This window comes from Marmota flaviventris, chromosome 2 (assembly GCF_047511675.1).
Source record: "Marmota flaviventris isolate mMarFla1 chromosome 2, mMarFla1.hap1, whole genome shotgun sequence".
In the NCBI taxonomy this organism is placed as follows: Eukaryota; Metazoa; Chordata; class Mammalia; order Rodentia; family Sciuridae; genus Marmota; species Marmota flaviventris.
Window position 1 is genome coordinate 109814473 of NC_092499.1, and position 23187 is coordinate 109837659.

The following is a 23187-nucleotide window of genomic DNA, read 5'->3' on the forward strand; positions in this document are numbered from 1 at the left end:
CCTTTAATTTTTTTTTTTAATTTTGAGGCAGGGTCTCCTTAGGTTGCTGAGGGTCTCCCTAAATTGCTGAGATTGGCCTCAAATTTGGAATTCTCCTGCCTCAACCTTCCGAGTAGCTGAGATTGCAGGTGTGTGCCACTGTGACCAGCTCACTGGGTGCTTTTCTATTTCTTAGGCTCTATGCTATGTACTTCATAAGTTTGTCTCTTGAAATCCTTACTATAGCCATGTGAGATAGAGGTGGTATTTTCCCATTTTATAGTGAAGAAAAATAGGCTGTGGAACCAACTGTTACAATAAGATTCTAAAATAAAAGAATGGTAGGCTATATTGGTTCTGAAGTTCATACTTGGTTGGCTATATCACATGACTGCTAAGATTTATTTTGAGCCCACAGAATAACAGTGAATTCCTATGAAAGTAACACATTTGGTTCGGTACATTTTTGTATAAAAAATTTTGACCCAGTTATCCCACTCCTCAGTTTATACCCAAAGGACTTAAAGTCAGCATACTACAGTGACACAGACACATCAATGTTTATAGCAGCTCAATTCACAATTCTAAACTATGGAACCAGCCTAGGTGCCCTTCAACAGATGAATGGATAAAGAAAATGTTATATATACACACACACACACACACACACACACACACATACACACACATGCTACACACAATGGAATATACTCATCCTTAAAGAGGAATGAAATTATGACATTTGCCAGTAAATGGATGGAGCTAGAGAATATCATGCTAAATGAAATAAGCCAGTCCCAAAGAACCAAAAGCCATTATGTGGATGCTCTTTCACAATAAGGTGGGGGGCGGCTAAGGAAGAATAGAAGTACTTTGGATTAGACAGAGGGGAATGAAGGGAGGGGAGGGGTATGGGGTAGGAAAGATAATAGAATGAATTGGACATTATTACCCTGTGGGCATAAATGACTACACGACTGGTGTAATACAACCAGAAAAATGAGAAGTTATACTTATTTATGTATGATGTGTTAAAATGCATTCTACTGTCATATATAACTAATTAGAACAAATTAAAAAAAGGAAGAGGTTCTTTTGACAGGGTTGGGAGGCAAGGAAAGGAGATCAAGACCTTTGCAACTGAAATAATGTGAGCAGAGTTCTGGTCACTGTCCCTTTTGCCCTGCCAGGCCAGCTGGGGAATAATTTAATAGGAACTTCAAGAGAAAGTTGTGAGTACTTCCTAAGAAATTTTGGGATATCAGAACTCCTGAGGTAAAGATAGAATTAGAAATAGAGATGGAGTAGGTTGTCCTCAACCTGAGGTTTTCCACAATGCTTATTAAGTAACATAATCCAGAAAAGCAAAAGGAAGGAAGTATAAGGCTTAGTAGCGTTTAATAAACAGAAAAGTGCCTATGGCACTTTTTAAGGATCTTTATGCAGAACTTGTGATTTGTATGGGAATGGTGCTTTAGAATTTGTGAAGGTTTTGAACTTGCTATTTGTTACTATTTTTACAATGTAAGTCAACATTAGGAGTGCTGCTCATTCTAAAGACTAAGTTTGTCTTATGGTAGCAGCAGCACGTCTGGATTTGAGTTTTTAAAATATTGATGTGAAACAGAGATATTTAATCCAAAGAATTATGGCAGCTGAATTTAAGCTAAACTGCTGTTTACCTCTCACTATCTCTGTTGTAGAGGAGATAGATTTGTCTTTGGATAGTTTAGATTCCTGTTGGGTAGACCCTTTTAAAGTTCCCATTCTCACTTCTGCTGAACAATTGTCATTCATTCCAGTGAGGAGTTTAGCAGATGTGGTGGAAGTTTTATAATTAATATCCCTCCTCTATGGCAGTTGTCTGTTGCTGGGTAACAAACTGTCCTGCATCCTAGTAGTTTTTAAAAAATTTGTTTTGCTTATAATTTTGTAGAATAGTTTGACCGAGATTTTATCAGGCAAAGTTTCTGAGGCTAGAACATCTTCCAAAGTGGCTTCTTAATTCAGCATGTCTCTGTGTGAGTTAGTTATTTCTCTGGTCCCCTCTGATGTCATATTCTCCAGATATGGTTTGGGCTTTTCACAGTATGTTGGTCTCAGGATAATCATTTCTTATGGTGTGACTGGCTTCCCCTAGAGCAAGCATTCCAAGCAGTAAGAAGAGGAAGCTGTGACTTTTATAAAATCTGGACTTGCAAATTGGAATCACTTCTGCCATGTTCAATTGCCCAAGGCAGTTACTGACCCTGCCCAGATTCAGGAAATGAGGACATAGAACTTGCCTCTCTATGGGAAGAAGAAAGTGTGAAAGAATTTGTGGCCATATTCAATCTACCACAAGGCATTTAAGCAGAAAGGTGGGAACTGTTAAGACAAATGCTTTAACTGTGACTTAACCAGCAATTAATTTACTTATCTAATGTTACAGGAGAGATGGATTGCCAGACTAGAATAAGAAAGGAATGGAAGTTAAAGAGAGCTGCTTGAAGGAAGAAAGTGGAAAAGGTTTTTGTAGGGGGAAATGGAAAGGCAATGGAGACAAGCTTTGCTTCATAAATGTCTCCCTGCCTAGGCCCTGAACTCAGGGTTCTATGATCTTGGCCTTGAGTCTCAATCTGGTACTTCTGAACATTTTGGATTTGGTGCCTTGTGCTTGGTCTTCTCTCCCAATATTTGTACCTCTGCTTAGCTCCATGCTCTTCCTTGGCTCACTTCTTTGGCCCTGAGTATCTCCTGTTGCTTTTTTTTTTTTTAAGTTGTCAATGAATCTATTTATTTATATGCAGTGCTGAGAATCAAACCTAGTGCCTTACACATGCTAGGCAAGTGCTCTACCACTGCGCAGTAACCCCAGCCCACCTCCTGTTGCTTTTTATGAGAATTCTCCTGTTGCCCTGTTCTCTGGGAACCAAAATACCCATTCCCATAATGAACAGCATTGTGGGGATGGGAGACATCAATGATTTTGGCTGCATTCAGGCTGCCTTGGCACCTTTGACAGTTGCTTAGTATAGCTCCATTTCTTTTCTGGACTATGGCTTGGTTCCTGTTTTTTGTGACTTTACCAGTTTCTTTTCCCAATAATTTCAGGGCACTTAAAGACACTTCAGAATATTTAGCATAGCATAGGTTTCTGAGCATGCAGTTCTAAGAGTCTTTATGGTGTATGGAAGATTACATATTCTTGCTCCTAAATATAAAAATATATCAGGCTGGGATTGTGACTCAGTGGTAGAGTGCTTGCCTAGCACATATGAGGCACTGGGTTTGATCCTCAGCACCACTTAAAAATATAAATAAATAAAGTTATAAAAATGCTTAATAGTTATATAAATATAAATATATATTTATATATGTGAATTAGAGGATAAATTGGGTCAGAATGGAATATATTTCTACCTATGTACTGGAATATATATATATACACACACACACACACACACACACACACACATATATGTATGTATGTATGTATGTATAATTTTTATGATGATATTTACCCTGTCCTCAAATTCCAGTAACACTTTTACTATCGAAACTCATATCGAGTTTGTGTGTGTATGTTTTAACAAAAGCCACACAATTTAAAAATTTTTATTTGATTATGTTTTGCAAATCCAAAATTATGATACTGGATTTTTAGTTTAATTTACTACTTGTGCTTGAAAATTTAGAATAAGTCTATTTTATTAAGAAAAATTTATAATTACAGTTTCTTTAATTTTTTGTTTTTTTTTAAATTTTTTATTCTAATTGTTATATATGACAGCAGAATGCATTACAACTCATATTATACATATATAGCACAATTTTTCATATCTTTGGTTGTATACAAAATATATTCACACCATTTGTGTCTTCATACATGTACTTATGGTAATGATGTCCATCTCACTGCATTCTCTTTTCTGCCCCTACTTCCCTTCCCTTCCCCTCCCATCCCTTTGCCCCATCTAGAGTTCCTCTAATCTTCCCATGCTCCCCCTCCGAACCCCACTATTAATCACCCTCCTTATATCAAAGAAAACATTCAGCATTTGATTTTTGGGGATTGGCTAATTTCACTTAGCATTATATTCTCCAACTCCATCCATTTACCTGCAAATGCCTTGATATTATTCTGTTTGATTGCTGAGTAATATTCCATTGTGTATATATACCACATTTTCTTTATTCATTCATCTACTGAAGGGCATCTAGGTTGGTTCCTCAGTTTAGCTATAGTGAATTGTGCTATTATAAACATTGATGTGTCTGTGTCCCTGTAGTATGCTGTTTTTAATTCCCATTTATTGGGTTATTTGTTTTTTTTATGGTGTTTAGCTTTTTGAGTTCTTTATAAACCCTACAGATTAGTGCTGTATCTGATGTGCACATGGTAAAAATTTGCTCGTAAGCTGTAGGCTCTCTATTCATCTCACTGATTGTTTCTGTTGCTGAGAAGAAGCTTTTTAGTTTGAATCCATCCCATTTATTAATTCTTGATTTTAATTCTTGCGCTATAGGAGTCTTATTAAGGAAGGTAGGGGCTGGGGTTGTGGCTCAGTGGTAGAGCACTCGCCTAGCACAGGCGAGGCCCTGGGTTCTATCCCCAATACCACATAAAAATAAATAAATAAAGATATTGTGTCCAACTACAACTAAAAAATAAATATTAGAAATTGAAGTAGGGGCCTAATCCAATATGATGGCAGTTTGGGCCTACTTTTTCATCGATTAGACTCAGGGTCTCTGGTTTAACTCCTAGGTCCTTGATCCACTTTGAGTTGAGTTTTGTGCATGGTGAGAGATAGGGGTTTAATTTCATTTTGTTGTATATGGATTTCTAGATTTCCAGCACCATTTGTTGAAGAGGCTATCTTTTCTCCAATATATGTTTTTGGTGCCTTTGTCTAATATAAGATAACTATAATTATGTGGGTTAGTCTCTGTGTCCTCTATTCTGTACCATTGGTCTACCAGTCCATTTTGGTGCCAATCCATGTGGTTTTTGCTACTATTGCTCTGTAGTGTAGTTTAAGGTCTGGTATAGTGACACCACCTGCTTTACCCTTCTTGCTAAGAATTGCTTTAGCTATTCTGGATGTCTGATTTTTCCAGATGAATTTCATGACTGCTTTTTCTGTTTCTATGAAGAGTGTCATTGGGGTTTTGATTGGAATTGCATTAAATCTGTATAATGCTTTTGGTAGTATGGTCATTTTGACAATATTAATTCTGCCTACCAAGAACAAGGGAGATCTTTCCATCTTCTAAGGTCTTCTTTAATTTCTTTCTTTAGCATTTTGTAGTTTTCATTGTAGAGGTCTTTCACCTCTTTTGTTAGGTTGATTCCCAAGTATTTTATTTTATTTTGAGGCTATTGTAAATGTAAATCCCTTTCAGAGGATTTGTCACTGATAACACAGAAATGCCTTTGATTTATAGGTGTTGATTTTGTACCCTGCTACTTTGCTGAATTCATTTACTAGTTCTACAAGTTTTCTGGTAGAATTTTTTGGGTCTTCTAGGTATAGAATCATATTGTCAGCAAATAGTGCTAATTTGAGTTCTTCTTTAAAGAACTATGTTAAACAGAAGTGGTGATAGAGGGCATCCCTGTCTTGTTCCAGTTTTTAGAGGCAATGCTTTCAATTTTTCTCCATTTAGAATGATGTTGGCCTGGGGCTTAGCATAGATAGCTTTTACGATGTTGTGATATATTATCCCTAGTTTTTCTAATATTTTGAACATGAAGGGTGTTGTATTTTGTCAAATGCTTTTTCTGCATCTATTGAGATGATTGTATGGTTCTTTAAGTCTATTGATGTGATAAATTACATTTATTGATTTCTGTATGTTGAACCAATCTTGTATCCCTGTGATGAACCCCACTTGATCGTGGGTTTATCTTTTTGATATGTTTTTGTATTCGATTTGCCAGAAATTTATTGAGAATTTTTGCATCTATGTTCATTAGAGATATTGGTCTGAAGTTTTCTTTCTTTGATGTATCTTTGCCTGGTTTTGGAATCAGGGTGATATTGGCTTTGTAGAGTGAGGTTGGAAGTGCTCCCTCTTTTTCTATTTCCTAAGATAAATTGAGGAGTATTGGTATTAGTTCTTTATAGGTCTTTGTAGAACTTGGCTATGTATCCATCTGATCCTGGGCTTTTCTTGGTTGGTAGGGTTCTGATGGCATCTTCTATTTCATCGCTTGAAATTGATCTGTTTAAATTATGTATATCATCATGATTGGATTTGGGCAAATCATACGACTCTAGAAATTTGTCAGTGCCTTCGATATTTTCTATTTTATTAGAGTACAAGTTTTTAAAACAATTTCTAATTATCTTCTGTATTTCTGTAGTATCTGTTGTGATATTTCCTTTTTCATCATATATGTCAGTAATTTGAGTTTTCTTTCTCCTCTTCATTGGCATGGCTAAGGGTTTATCAATTTTATTCATTTTTTCAAAGAATGAACTTTTTGTTTTGTCAGCTTTTTTCAATTGTTTCTTTTGTTTTAATTTCATTGATTTCAGCTTTGATTTTAATTATTTCCTGTCTTCTGCTTTTGGTGTTGATTTGTTCTTCTTTTTCTAGGGCTTTGAGATGTAATTTTAAGTCATTTATTTGTTGATTTTTTTTTTCTTTTTAAGGAATGAACTCCATGCAATGAACTTTCCTCTTAGTACTGCCTTCATAGTGTTCCAGAGATTTTGATAGGTGTTTTCATTCACCTCCAAGAATTTTTTTAATCTCCTCCTTGATGTCTTTTGCAACTCATTGTTCATTCAGTAGCATATTATTTATTCTCCAGGTGTTGGAGTAGCTTTTTTATTTTTTATTTTATCATTGATTTCTAATTTCATTCCATTATGATCTGGTAGAATGCAGGGTAGTATCTCTACTTTTTTATATTTGCTAAGAGTTGCCTTGTGGCATAATATATGGTCTATTTTAGCGAAGGATCCACGTGCTGCTGAGAAGAAAGTGCATTCATTCACTGAGGGATGAGTCAGTTAAGTCTAAGTTATTGATTGTATTATTGAGTTATATAGTTCCTTTTTTCAGCTTTTATTTGGATGATCTATCCAGTGGTAAAAGGTGTTAAAGTCACCCAGAATTATTGTGTTGTAGTCTGTTTGACTCTTGAACTTGAGAAGAGTTAGTTTGATGAATATAGATGCTCCATTATTTGGGGCATATAAATTTATTATTGTTATATCTTGTTGATGAATGGTTTCCTTAAGCAGTATGAATTATGCTTCTTTATCCCTTTTGATTAACTTTGGCTTGAAGTCTGATTTTTTGATATGAGGATGGAAACCCCTACTTGCTTCTGCAGTCCATGTGAGTGGTACATTTTTCCTAACCTTTCACCTTCAGTCTGTGGATGTCTTTTCCTATGAGATGAGTCTCCTGGAGACTTTATTTTTTAATGCAATCTGCCAGTCTGTGTCTTTTGGTTGGTGAGTTCAGGCCATTAACATTCAGGGTTATTATTGAGACGTGATTTGTATTCCCAGCCATTTTTGTTATTTAGCTTGACTTGGTTTCTCCTTTGATTAGTTTTTACTTTAGTGTAATACCTCACTTTGCTGACTTTCTTTTTTTAATTTTAAAAATTTGTTTTAATTAGTTATACATGACAGTACAATGACTTTGATAAATCATACATTTGAATCAGGTGGGATATAATTTCTCATTTTTCTGAGTGTACAGGTTGCAGAATCATATTGATCATGCAGTCACATATATACACACAGTAATAATAATGTCTGTTTCATTCTACTATCTTTCCTATCCCCCTCTCCCCTCCCATCACTTCTTTCTACCTAATCTAAGGTAACAGTATTCTTTTTTTTTCCCTCTCACATCTTCATACATGTATTTTGTATAATGATTGTTTTTCAGTTCCTTTTCATGGAATATTTTGCCGAGCATGTTCTGTAGTGCCGGCTTTCGAGTTCTAAATTCTTTTAACTTTGGTTTATCATGGAAGAATTTTATTTCATTATTAAATCTAAAGCTTAATTTTGCTGGATATAAGATTCTTGATTGGCATCCGTTTCTTTCAGAGCTTTATAAAGTTGTTCCAGGATCTTCTATTTTTCAGCGTGTAGGTTGAAAAATCTACATATAATCTAATTGGTTTCCTCCTATATGCAATCTGATTTCTTTTCTCTTGTGGCTTTTAATATTCTTGCCTTATTCTGTATATTAGAAATTTTCATTATAATGTGTCTTGGTGTGGATCTGTTGTGATTTTGTATATTTGGCATCCTGTAAGCCTTTTGAGTTTGGTTTTCCAATTCATTCTTCATGTTTGGAAAATTATCTGATATTATTTCATTGAATAGATTGCTCATTCCTTTGGTTTGGAACTCTATGCCTTCCTCTCTCCTAATAACTCTTAAATTTGGTCTTTTTATGCTATTCCATATTTCTAGAATGTCTGCTCATGGATTCTTACGATTTTCACTGTGTGGTCTACATTCTTTTCAAGATTATATATTTTGTCTTCATTGTCTGAGTTCCTGTCTTCCAAGTGATCTAATCTGTTGGTGATGCTTTCAATTGGTGATGCTTTTAATTTGGTTTATTGTTTCTTTCATTTCAAGGATTGTTTTTTTAGAACCTCTATCTCCCTATTGAAATACTCTTTTGTTGGAGTTAGGAAGATGGTGGCGAAGGGAGAGCATTACCCCCGTGTACCGCGTCACTGTGCGGGAGAATGACGAGTTATAAGGGCTAAAAGCTGTCTTGTTAGGAATTTCCAGCAAAATTGGGGTGCTCCAAAACCTAGAGGAAGGATTTCCATCGCACGAGGATCAGCTACGGGGGCTCAAACGCGAGAGATTTGTCTGCATGGAGGGTCACGCTGCTTATTCTGCAAATCGCCCCGCGGCTAGAGTCTGAGGCGCGTGCTGGGAAATGAGATAGCAACACAAAGTTACAGCGCTGCAGTTTCTGCGGGCTTCTGCCAGCTGTGCAATCACCGTACTCAGTGCTGAATTCTGGGTTTGAGACGGGGGAAGGAAACGGTCCAATTCGGTTCTCCACACCACTCAGACCACAGAGGAAGCCAGCGGCCACCATCTTGGAGAGCTGACGTCACCATCCCTGTTTTCGACTGATCGCAGCTCATTCAGCCATAGAACAGGTAATTTCAGGCTGCCATTCGCCTGCGGCTCGCAGACAAATTACTCAGGCTCAGTGCTAAATAACCCGCGGAAACTGCTTCTTGGAGCCTGCTCCTATCAGAACATACACTGAGCACGGAGCGGCTGAATTCCGGCTCCCGGAACTGCTCTGGCCCAGGGATAAAGAACCCGCGGAAACTGCTTCTCGGTCCGGGTCCTGCTGAATACTGTGGAGGTAAATACCAACCGAGCCTTCATAGGCAGTGGCAACAGGACTGAGAAGGGGCTTGTGAGGGCCGGTCAGGACTCGCCTGTTGCTTTGGTCACCCGGCAAAGGGAACGAAATGCTGCCATTCGCATGGGATACCAACATGGCAGAGATCTGATGTCATCAGAAAGCGGCGGAGTCATCAATACCAGCGGTGACAGAAACAGTTGGTCTCCTGGTAAAGAAAGTGAGTCACAAACACCCGAGTCTCTCTCACTTTGTCATCAAGCCAGAGGGGCAGAGCAGAGACGCTGCCCACGCCGAGAACAGGCCCAGCGGCCAGCCGGCGTGGTAGTCACGTAACCCCAATTGGAGTAGGGGCAGAGCAGAGCCGCCACCCGCACCTGCAAGGTAGGCAGACCTGCGACAGACCGGACATCAGGCCCAGCGGCCTGCTGGCGTGGTACACACGTCATCCCAATTGGAGTAGGGGCAGAGCAGAGCCTTCGCCCACGCCCGGATCAGGCCCAGCGGCCCGCCGGTGTGGTAGTCACGTAACCCCAGTGGGAGTAGGGGCAGAGCAGAGCCGCCACCCGCGCCCGCAAGGTAGGCAGACCTGCGAACGACCGGAAGAACAGGCCCAGTGGTCCGCAGGCGTGGTAGGAGGGGCAGGGCAGAGCCACCGCCCGCGCCTGCAAGGTAGGCAGACCTGCGACAGACCGGCGGATCAGGCCCAGCGGACTGCCGGCGTGGTACACACGTCACCCCAATTGGAGTAGGGGCAGAAAAGAGCCGCCACCTGCGCCCGGAACAGGCCCAGCGACCTGCCGGCGTGGTAGTCACGACACCCCAATTGGAGTAGGGACAGAGCAGAGCCGCCACCCGCACCCGAAAGGTAGGCAGATCTGCGACCGACCAGCGAAACAGGCCTAGTGGCCTGCCGGCGCGACAGACACGTCACCCCATTTGGAGTAGGGGCAGAGCAGAGCCGCCGCCCGTGCCCGCAAGGTAGGCAAACCTGCGACCGACCGGTGGAACAGGCCCAGCGGCCGCCCGGGGTGGTAGGCACGTCACCCCAGTTGGAGTAGGAGCAGAGCAGAGCCTTCACCTGCGCCCGTAACAGGCCCAGCGGTCCGCGGGTGTGGTAGACAAGTCACACCAATTGGAGGAGGGGCAGAGCAGAGCCGCCGCCCGCGCCTGCAGGGTAGGCAGACCTGCAGCCGACCGGCGGATCAGGCCCAGTGGCCTGCCGGCGTGGTACACACGTCATCCCAATTGGAGTAGGGGCAGAGCAGAGCTTTCGCCCGTGCCCGGAATAAGCCCAGGGACCCGCCGGCGTGGTAGACATGTCACCCCAATTGGAGTAAGTGCAGAGCAGAGCCGCCGCCCGCGCCTGCAAGGTAGGCAGACCTGGGACTGACCGGCAAAACAGGCACAGGGGTCTGCGGGCGTAGTAGACACGTCACACCAATTGGAGGAGGGGCAGAGCAGAGCCACCGCCCGCGCCTGCAAGGTAGGCAGACCGCCGCCCGACCCTGCAAGAGAGACTTTTCAACTATACAAAAGCAATATAAATATATAGGGGGAAAAATTTTTCAAAAACACAACAGTTTCACCAAGCAGAAAGAAACGCAAGCAGTATGAAAAGATAAGGAAAGAAAGGACCACAAGCAATGCAGGTCAACTCAACATTAGAAGAGGTAACAGCTGCAGCAGATGGAATTTCAGATAAAGAATTCAGGATATACATGCTTCAGATGATCTGGAGTCTCAAGGAAGACATTAGACAGCAAAATCAGACAATGAAAGATCACTTCAACAATGAATTACACAAACAAATCCAGGCAGCAAAAGATCAACTATACAGGGAGATAGAGGTTATAAAAAACAAACAAACAGAAATCCTAGAAATGCAGGAAGCAATAAACCAACTTAAAAACTCAATTGAGAATACTACCAGCAGAGTAGAACACTTAGAAGATAGAACATCAGACAATGAAGACAAAGTATTTCAACTTGAAAAGAACATAGACAGCTCAGCAAGACTGTTAAGAAACCATGAGCAGAACATCCAAGAAATATGGGATAACATGAAGAGACCAAACTTAAGAGTCATTGGGATACAGGAAGGTATAGAGGTCCAAACCAAAGGAATGAGCAATCTATTCAATGAAATAATACGAGAAAACTTCCCAGACTTGAAGAATGAGACAGAATCCCAAATCCTAGAAGCCTACAGGACGTCAAATATGCAAAATCATAAGAGATCCACACCTAGACACATTATAATGAAGATGCCCAACATACAGAAAAAGGAGAGAATTTTAAAAGCTACAAGAGAAAGGAAGCAGATTACGTTTAGGGGTAAGCCAATCAGGATAACAGCTGATCTTTCAACACAGACTCTGAAAGCTAGAAGATACTGGAATAACATATTTCAAACACTGAAAGAAAATGGGTTCCAACCAAGAATTGTGTATCCAGCGAAATTAAGCTTCAGGATGGAAGATGAAATTAAAACCTTCCACGATAAACAAAAGTTAAAAGAATTTGCAGCTAGAAAACCATCTCTTCAAAACATCCAAGGCAAAACATTACAGAAAGGGGAAATGGAAAATAACAATGAAAACCAACAGTGGGAGGTAGGACAGTAAAGGGGGGAAAAATAATCAAAGAGGAAAACAAACCATGTTTAGTAACATAAATAAACAAATATGGCTGGAAGAACAACCCACATCTCAATAATAACCCTAAATGTTAATGGCTTAAACTCACCAATTAAGAGACACAGGCTAGTAGAATGGATCACAAACCAAGACCCAACAATATGCTGCCTACAGGAGACGCATTTGATAGGAAAAGACATACATAGGCTGAAGGTGAAAGGTTGGGAAAAATCATATCACTCATATGGACTTTGAAAACAAGCAGGAGTGTCCATACTCATATCAAATAAAATAGATTTCAAGCCAAAGTTAATCAAAAGGGATAAAGAGGGACACTACATACTGCTCAAGGGAACCATACACCAACAAGACATAACAATCATAAATATATATGCCCCAAACAATGGTGCAGCTATGTTCATCAAACAAACTCTTCTCAAGTTCAAGAGTCTAATAGACCACCATACAATAATCATGGGAGACTTCAACACACCTCTCTCACCACTGGACAGATCTTCCAAACAAAAGTTGAATAAGGAAACTATAGAACTCAATAACACAATTAATAACCTAGACTTAATTGACATATATAGAATATACCACCCAACATCAAGCAGTTACACTTTTTTCTCAGCAGCACATGGATCCTTCTCAAAAATAGATCATACATTAAGTCACAGGGCAACTCTTAGGCAATATAAAGGAGTAGAGATAATACCATGCATCTTATCTGATCATAATGGAATGAAACTGAAAATCAACGATAAAAGAAGGAAGGAAAAATCATGCATCACTTGGAGAATGAACAATAGGTTACTGAATGATCAATGGGTTATAGAAGACATCAAGGAGGAGATTAAAAAATTCTTAGAGATAAATGAAAACACAGACACAACATATCGGAATCTATGGGACACATTGAAAGCAGTTCTAAGAGGAAAATTCATTGCTTGGAGTTCATTCCTTAAAAAAAGAAAAAACCAACAAATAAATGATCTCATACTTCATCTCAAAATCCTAGAAAAAGAAGAGCAAAACAACAGCAAAAGAAGTAGAAGGCAAGAAATAATTAAAATCAGAGCTGAAATTAATGAAATCAAAACAAAAGAAACAATTGAAAAAATTGACAAAACTAAAAGTTGGTTCTTTGAAAAAATAAATAAAATCGACAGACCCTTAGCCATGCTAACGAAGAGAAGAAGAGAGAGAACTCAAATTACTAGCATACGGGATGAAAAAGGCAATATCACAACAGACACTTCAGAAATACAGAAGATAATCAAAAATTATTTTGAATCCTTATACTCCAATAAATTAGAAGATAGTGAAGGCATCGATAAATTTCTTAAGTCATATGATCTGCCCAGATTGAGTCAGGAGGATATAGACAACCTAAACAGACCAATATCAATTGAGGAAATAGAAGAAACCATCAAAAGACTACCAACTAAGAAAAGCCCAGGACCGGATGGGTATAAAGCAGAGTTTTACAAAACCTTTAAAGAGGAACTAATACCAATACTTTTCAAGCTACTTCAGGAAACAGAAAAAGAGGGAGAACTTCCAAATTCATTCTACGAGGCCAACATCACCCTGATTCCTAAACCAGACAAAGACACTTCGAAGAAAGAAAACTACAGACCAATATCTCTAATGAACCTAGATGCAAAAATCCTCAATAAAATTCTGGCAAATCGGATACAAAAACATATCAAAAAAATTGTGCACCATTATCAAGTAGGATTCATCCCTGGGATGCAAGGCTGGTTCAATATACGGAAATCAATAAATGTTATTCACCACATCAATAGACTTAAAAATAAGAACCATAGGATCATCTCAATAGATGCGGGAAAAGCATTCGACAAAGTACAGCATCCCTTTATGTTCAAAACTCTAGAAAAACTAGGGATAACAGGAACATACCTCAATATTGTAAAAGCAATCTATGGTAAGCCTCAGGCTAGCATCATTCTGAATGGAGAAAAATTGAAGGCATTCCCTCTAAAATCTGGAACAAGACAGGGATGCCCTCTCTCACCACTTCTGTTCAACATAGTTCTCGAAACACTGGCCAGAGCAATTAGACAGACGAAAGAAATTAAAGGCATAAAAATAGGAAAAGAAGAACTTAAATTATCACTATTTGCAGGTGACATGATTATATACCTAGCAGACCCAAAAGGGTCTACAAAGAAACTATTAGAGCTAATAAATGAATTCAGCAAAGTGGCAGGCTATAAAATCAACATGCATAAATCAAAGGCATTCCTGTATATCAACGACAAATCCTCTGAAATGGAAATGAGGACAGCCACTCCATTCACAATATCCTCAAAAAAAATACAATACTTGGAAATCAACCTAACAAAAGAGGTGAAAGACTTATACAATGAAAACTACAGAACCCTAAAGAGAGAAATAGTAGAAGATCTTACAAGATGGAAAAATATACCCTGTTCATGGATAAGCAGAACTAACATCATCAAAATGGTGATATTACCAAAAGTTCTCTATAGGTTTAATGCAATGCCAATCAAAATCCCAACGGCATTTCTTGTAGAAATAGAGAGAGCAATCATGAAATTCATATGGAAAAATAAAAGACCCAGAATAGCAAAAACAATGGTAAGCAGGAAGTGTGAATCAGGCGGTATAGCGATACCAGACTTCAAACTATACTACAGAGCAATAGTAACAAAAACAGCATGGTACTGGTACCAAAACAGGCGGGTGGACCAATGGTACAGAATAGAGGACACAGAAACCAATCCACAAAACTACAACTATCTTATATTTGATAAAGGGGCTAAAAGCATGCAATGGAGGAAGGATAGCATCTTCAACAAATGGTGCTGGGAAAACTGGAAATCCATATGCAACAAAATGAAACTGAATCCCTTTCTCTCGCCATGCACAAAAGTTAATTCAAAATGGATCAAGGAGCTTGATATCAAATCAGAGACATCAAATCAGAATCAAGGAGCTTGATATCAAATCACAGTCTGATAGAAGAAAAAGTTGGCTACGATCTACATACTGTGGGGTCGGGCTCCACATTCCTCAATAGGTCACCCATAGCACAAAAGTTAATAACTAGAATCAACAAATGGGACTTACTTAAACAAAAAAGTTTTTTCTCAGCAAAAGAAACAATAAGAGAGGTAAATAGGGAGCCTACATCCTGGGAACAAATCTTTACTCCTCACACTTCAGATAGAGCCCTAATATCCAGAGTATACAAAGAACTCAAAAAATTAGACAATAAGATAACAAATAACCCAATCAACAAATGGGCCAAGGACCTGAACAGACACTTCTCAGAGGAGGACATACAATCAATCAACAAGTACATGAAAAAATGTTCACCATCTCTAGCAGTCAGAGAAATGCAAATCAAAACCACCCTAAGATACCATTTCACTCCAGTAAGATTGGCAGCCATTATGAAGTCAAACAACAAGTGCTGGCGAGGATGTGGGGAAAAGGGTATGCCTCAGTCTGGCTGGGCACAAATCACGAGCCACTGAAGCAGGAACAAACTTTATTTTTGAACTGCAGGAAAACACTTCACACAGCTCCCGGGGAATCCTCCTGAACGCCACGCGGCTCGTCCAGGAACCCCCAGCCGGAAATATCTCTCCCGGAAATCCCTCTTCCTGCACTTCCCCAACCAATGGGAACTCTCGGGGAATCCCCGGAAATCCCCACGAGAACTCCAAAATAGTGCGAGAACTCAAAAGTTGCGGCAGAGGCGGATAGTAATGCCTCGCCTGTCAGTCAATACTGTTGGCAAAATGCCAGGGCCATACAGACTCGGCTGTGGCTCTCAGCAAGGGTACACTTGTACATTGCTGGTGGGACTGCAAATTGGTGCAGCCAATTTGGAAAGCAGTATGGAGATTTCTTGGAAAGCTGGGAATGGAACCACCATTTGACCCAGCTATTCCCCTTCTCGGTCTATTCCCTAAAGACCTAAAAAGAGCATGCTACAGGGACACTGCTACATCGATGTTCATAGCAGCACAGTTCACAATAGCAAGACTGTGGAACCAACCTAGATGCCCTTCAATAGACGAATGGATTAAAAAAAAATGTGGCATTTATACACAATGGAGTATTACTCTGCATTAAAAAATGACAAAATCATAGAATTTGCAGGGAAATGGATGGCATTAGAGCAGATTATGCTAAGTGAAGCTAGCCAATCCCTAAAAAACAAATGCCAAATGTCTTCTTTGATATAAGGAGAGTAACTAAGAACAGAGTAGGGACGAAGAGCATGAGAAGAAGATTAACATTAAACTGGGATGAGAGGTGGGAGGGAAAGGGAGAGAAAGGGAAATTGCATGGAAATGGAAGGAGACCGTCAGGGTTATACAAAAGTACATACAAGAGGAAGTGAGGGGAAAGGGAAAAATAATACAAGGGGGAGAAATGAATGACAGTAGAGGGGGTAGAGAGAGAAGAGGGGAGGGGAGGGGAGGGGAGGGGGGATAGTAGAGGATAGGAAAGGCAGCAGAACACAACAGACACTAGTATGGCAATATGTAAATCAATGGATGTGTAACTGATGTGATTCTGCAATCTGTATATGGGGTAAAAATGGGAGTTCATAACCCACTTGAATCAAAGTGTGAAATATGATATATCAAGAACTATGTAATGTTTTGAACAACCAACAATAATAAATTAAAAAAAAACAAAAACAAAACAAAAAAAAGAATAGAACCCAAGTGTTTATCACTAATGATAGATTGTAGATGATAAATACAGAATAACCTCATGATTTAAAGGAAAACTAGTATTCAACATGGTATTCTAAACTGAAGCAGACTGTCCTTTAATGATAAATAAAAATAGATTTTCATAAATGATAAAAAAAAGAAATACTCTTTTGTTTTCTGTATTTGTTTATGTAGCTTTTTGTCAAAATGATCTTTTAATGCCTGTATTTGCTCTCTCATGTCATCCTTTAATTCACAGAACATTTTATTTATGTACATCCTGAACTCCTTCTCTGTAATTTCTTCTGCTGTGCTGACCATGGATTCTAATAATGTGGGTATCTTGATTTGTTTTGGGCACTTTTTTCCTTTGTCTTTTCATATTGCTTGTGTGTCTTCCCTTCTAGCACTGTGGATCCTAGGCATTACTGTTTTTACCCTGTAGGCTTATAGTGCCCCTGTAGGGTTCTTATACCTCTCCTTTGAGGTGAAGGACAATGTTAAGAGATCCCAATATAAACAGTATACACCCTAAAAACAAATGCTTGCTATTAAGACATTTACAATTTGGTCACAATGTACCGAAATGGTAAATTCAATTATTATCTGCAATTTACTCAGTAGGATTATAAAAGGGTTTATGATTTCTGATGGTGGACAAAGAACTGGGGGTGAGGAATAGGATGATATACTGAGGAGGTAGGAGGTGAGAATATAGTTATTATATCTTACGAAGCGTGAAAGAGAAATCTAAAGAGGAAGATTAGTAGCATAAGTAATTTTCCATAGACAAGTAAGTGGGAAGACAGTAGAGTACATAAAACAAACACACATTTGTTAAGAAAAAATTTTAAAATTGTTAAAATACTAGAAATGGTGGAAAAAAATAAAAAATAAAAGATACAAACAAAAGAATATACAATACAAGTATAATATACTATTCAGACGTCCCAGACCTCAAAATCCTAATTAATGCAAAGTATTTTGTTTCACATATGTTGGGGATGTGAGAGCAGGAGAATAGAGAGGGAGAAGAAAAAAAAAAATCTTGAAGGAAGAAACAAGGATTGTTTGGGTTGGAGATCAGTATCTTTCCTGCTTCCCCTCTCATCCAATAGTGGTGTCCTCTGTTGTTAGCTGGTATATCCGCCCTCAGGAAGGTGAAGATAACCAGGGAATCGCTGTGCCAGGGTAGTGGCTGCTGGGAAAGGGAGGAGTTAGAAACTGGGTACCTGGCCAGCCAAAGTTAGAGTTCCAAACTAGGGGTTGCCCCCACTAAAGATGGTGATGAAGGTGATCCAAGATGGAGGCGCCTGCTTTCATTGATGGGGTGTTGGGTATGGTGGGGGAGCCAGGCAATGATGTTGGATGATGAGTTCAGAGACAGCTCAGTGGAGTGCAGTGTGTGGCCGTTGACTAAGACTTCAGAGCCTATGTGAAGTTCTCGGGTGCAGGCAGGCCACTACGCTTAGGGGACTATCTCCTCTGCTGCAGAGTCCCTAGATGGTGGCTACCCGGGGAGCCCCACATTTGTAGATGGGGGTTCTGCACGGGAGTGGTAGCCAGATTTCCTGCACATGGTAGGCTGCCGGGTGGCCCGCGTGGGAGCAGTGTCCATAATTTCTGCTGGGGGTGTGGGAGGTGGCTGAAAGTTCTGCGCCAGTGCTGATGTCAATGGTTCTGCTCCCGGTACCCTGTAGTCTTGCATGGGCGAGTAGTTGGGAGACCCAACCTGACTCTGAGGCCTAGAGCCCTCCACTGGCACAGTGGCCGTGATTCCTGCATGGGAGCAGGAAAATAGCTCACAGACAAGCAGTATTCTCACTACGTGAGACCCAGGTCATGGAGCGATACAACCTCCCATTGGCCCACCATCTTGGATCCACAATTTCTTTCATTTTTAAAGCTTTTTAAATTTAACATTTATTTTGAAAGAAGTAATGCTGTTTGAAAAACTTCAAATAGTACAGTTGAAAATGAAAGCAGGTCTTTGTGGCTCCACTCACCATACCATTTCTTTTATATAACTGTTAACAGTTACTATAATACCCTTTTAGACTTTTAAAATTTATATAGAGCTATAGTATCTGCACAGACATAGAAATGTATAGTATGATTTCTTTTTACAACAAAAGTGAAGCTGGGTATGGTGGCATGCCCTGGCACAAACCTGTAGTCTCAGCTACTTAGGAGGCTGAGACAGGAGGCCCTTAAGCTTAAAGGAGTTCAAGGCCAGCCTGGGCAATATAGTAAGACCTGTCTCTAAAAATAAATAAAAGGAAAAGGAAAAACAAACCAAATGTAAGTGTCAGTCTTCTGGTTTTATCTGCTTTGCCATAGTCTATGATTTCAAAAACAGTATAAGCTTGAGTTTTTGCTGTGTTGCTTACTAACTTAGCAAGTTGTATAACTTTATGTACCTCAATTTCCTAATCTGTAAGATAGGCCAAATAGTAGTTCATATCTCTTTGGATTGTAGAGCATCAAATGAAGTAATATTCATATATAGTCTTGCTACACAGTATATGCTACATACAAATGGCCTTTTTAAAAAATATACATTTTTTTAGTTGTTGATGGATCTTTTTTTTTTTTTTTTTTTTTTAAATTTGTATTTGGTGCTGAGAATCTAACCCAGTGCCTCACTCATGCTAGGCAAGTGCTGTACCACTGAGTTACAACCCCAGTCCCACAAATTTTGACTTTTTTTTAAAAGAAATATATTATGGATATTTTCTTATGGGTTGCTAATATTTTGAAAATGTTGTGCTTTAAAAATTGTATGTAGGGTTGGGGTTCTGAGTTTTCTTGTTATGTCAGCATGTTTGTAATAGCTTTGAACAGTGATTCCACATATTTCCTTCCCACCCTTCTGTGTAGTGAGTTGCTAATACTGAGGAGAGCAATATGGTGGGAATGTATTGGCTTCAGGGATGATGGGAAGCAGGGGAAAAAACCTGAAAACCACAGGTTTAGAAATTATACTACATTAGCAGTTAATCTTTTGTAAGCCCTTTAAGAAAATTGGGTGGAAAGTAGAATTAGAAGATTTTATTTATAAGGGAGGATGAAATGATTGATTTGTTTAAATTTTGCCAGGTCGATGTCTTTGAATAATTTTATAATTAGAAGGGACAAGGTCATTGCCTACTCTTCATTTTACAATGAAGACATAGACTCAGAATAGTAGGAATATTTGCACTTTTATAGATAATAATGGTAGAGCTAGGACTAGAATCTTAGATCTGATCCTTGTTTTTCTGCATTCTTGAGAAGAGCAGAGCTTTTTCTCTTAGTTGAAACAACTCTGAATAATTTATGCACTGTAAATGACTTACCTATTAGTACTGTATGCTTGTACTACTTTGTGTGTAGACAGTGATGAATTTTTGTTGTAAATAGTAATACCATATGTCCTTTATTGTTAGGTTTTATATAGTGACTACTAAGAGGATATTGAAAATCAATGGTTATGTATAAAGAATATTATACAATATTCAGTGTGGGTGCCATTTTGTCTTTGAAGCAGAACTTGAAAATGTTTGTATGAATAAGCCCTTAAAGCACAGAATTTCATAGTTCTGCCCTTTGTCTCTCAGATTGCTATTTCCTTCATATAAGTAAAAGCAATTTGATCTGTAGGTCACTTAAATGTTTTTCCTCTGCCTCTGAGCCTCTGGTTTCCAGGAAAATTAAAGCTTTGGACTTTAGAAAGAAGACATGAGTTTGAGGCATGTTTTAGAGGTGGGACTCTTGTACCCATTTTTTTCCAGCTTATGTTATAGCTTCTGCCTTCTGGAAAATGGCCCAAGCTCTAGAGAGGATCAAGATGTTCTTCATTCCTACCAGACACAGGTCTTTTTTTCCCCAACTTGAAGAGCTGGAGGCGGAGATGGGAACAGGGAGAGAGAAAGATTCTGGAGCTGTCTAGGAAGAGGAGAAGAGTGAAAGGAATCCTCACAGTGCCAGTTATTGATCTAAGATACACAGAAGCTGAGAGATGAAATTGAAATTAGGGTTAGGAGACTCTAAGGAAATGGAAGAGCTTTACTAAAGGAGAAGGATACATTGGTTTGGAAAAAAATTATAATCTGAATGAAAGATGAGTCTTTATTTATGAAATGCCGAATGACCTTGCTATGGTCAAGTGTAACTGTTTGCAGAATACATTGCATGGTTTCTTTACCTCGGCATCACTTTGAGATATAATTAGGTGTATTAAAGAGCTCCTATTAATTTACAGATATCACTTTATGAACTTCCAGGAGTTTCCATCTTTCTCACTTTCTCTCAAATACCAGTGAGAAGACTAAAAATATTTTTTTAAAAACCCTTTGATTTAATTATTTTATGTTTTGCTGAATAGATACTGTATTCAGAGTTAAAATATTTTATTATGTGTGTTTTAATCATGTGTATGCATATGTGTGCATGTACCAGTATTTAAGTTTCATGTAGCATTTTATAGAAGAGCCTAGAAACTTTTAATTCTGTTTCTATGGGAAATGCATTCATACTACAGATAAACTTTTGAAACATATCTGTCTACAAATTGGAACTCCTTTTAATAATAAGACATTTTCCCTAAAGGTGACCCAAATAAATGATTTTAAGATGATCTGTAGTATTCTGTCATTCATGCTATGATCTTTCTTTCCTTCATTTTAATTTTTCCAGTACTGAAGATTGAACCCAGGGCCTCAAGCATGTTAGGCAGACACTCTACTACTGAGCTACATCTCCATCCACCTGTTTCATTCTTAACAATAATGGAGAATTAGTTTAATTTAAAGCAAGTATCCTTCATCTTATAATTGTCTTGGGTATACTAACAGTTCTTAAACTGGGGTAAGGGGTATAAACAGAGTAAATATTTCCCAAAGCAATGCTATTTATTGGCTTCAGAATCCCCTATAATATCCCTATTCTCTATAGTTTTCTAGTCTTTACATTTTTTTTTTTTTTTGCTGTGACTATTATACTCTCAGGGAGTACGGTCATTTAAATAGCCAAGACTAACTGCTCTATCACACATCAACTTTCTTATAATAAATGATAGAAGATATCAGATTTCTTGAATCAGTGAAGGGATTTTTGTTTTTTTATTTTTATTTTTAGGTTTATTAAAAAGGCACAGTCACTTGTTTCCAATTTTTTGAAAGTTCAGAACCTTATTTCCTTTTATTTTTTCCTCTTCATCCTTGCCTTAAGAGTATTATATGTAGGTATCTTCTACTTAGGTGCAATTCATGTATAAAATCAACCATTTTTAAAAGGGAACAAATTCAGTAGCATTTAGTACATCCACAGTTGTTCCACAACCACCACCTCTGTCTAGTTCCAAAACATTTTTATCATCTCAAAACCCATACCATTAAGGGATTATTTGAATTCTTCCCCCCCAAACCTTAGTGTATCATTTTAAAATTTGGAACTCAGAAGTTTTAAGAATTAATAATAGTTTTTGAGCTATTTTAAGTCCAGAGATATAATACCCTGTTTTAAAAGCAATAATGTGAGAAAATGCACTCATATAGCAATAGAGGAAAAATAAGATCACAAAACTGTACTGTATGTATGTTTGTAACTATAAAAAAGGGGAAAAGGAACACTTGGTAGGAAACGCTCCAAATCAAAGGGAAAAAAGGGGAACATCCTGCATAATTTAAAAACTCTTTGAATTCTTAACTTGGGCCTAAATCTACTACTGTAATATAATTATTTGTTTCAGAATACTATAAAATTTTGACAAGAGCTGGGCCAGGTGACACATGCCTGTAATACCAGTTACTTGGAAGGCTGAGATAGGAAGGTTGAAAGTTTGAGATCAACCTGGGCATTTTAGGAAGACCCTGTCTTGAAACTAAATGAAAAAGGCCTGGGGATATAATTCTGGCACCCCTGAGTTCAACACCCAATTTTCCACTCTAACACACAAACTTCAACATTTTTTTTCCAGATTGAGTTACAATGTTTCTTAATACTTGCTAAAACAAAGACTTGATAGAACAAAGAAGCATAATATTGTTTTCCCAGTCCTCCAAAGTATACCTCAAACCATGAATACCTATTCAAGTAAGCTTTGTTCTAAAGTACTTTTATTTTTTGTACCAAGGATTGAACCCATAGCACTTAACCACTAAGCCATATTCTCCACCCATTTACTTAACTTATTTAGACAGGTCTCAGTTGCTGAGGATGGTCTTGAACTGTGATCCTTATGCCTCAGCCTCCAGAATCACTGCGATTACATGTGTGCACCACGGTACCCAACATTTTAATGTACTTTTTTATTGGACTTTTTTCCAACTATAAAAATGTCATATTCTTTTCATGTGAGGCTAACACTACAGAGATGTGCAAATACAAAGCCAATGGTCTTCCCTTACAATAGTTTTCCCATGTACCTGCCTAAATAATTATTAATAGTTTGGTAGGCATTCTTTTAAGTCTTTCTGTCATGCAGCTTACATGCA

At 38.6% G+C, this 23187-nt stretch overlaps 1 protein-coding gene and 1 pseudogene across 4 annotated transcripts in view; one reads left to right on the plus strand and one right to left on the minus strand.

Moving 5' to 3' along the window:
- LOC114083250 (large ribosomal subunit protein uL30-like) overlaps positions 1 to 18419 on the minus strand; it is a 30676-nt pseudogene extending 12257 nt beyond the window's left edge.
- Positions 1 to 23187, plus strand: part of Usp3 (ubiquitin specific peptidase 3) — a 109606-nt gene that overhangs the window by 18125 nt on the left and 68294 nt on the right. The gene's annotated exons all lie outside the window — the stretch shown is intronic.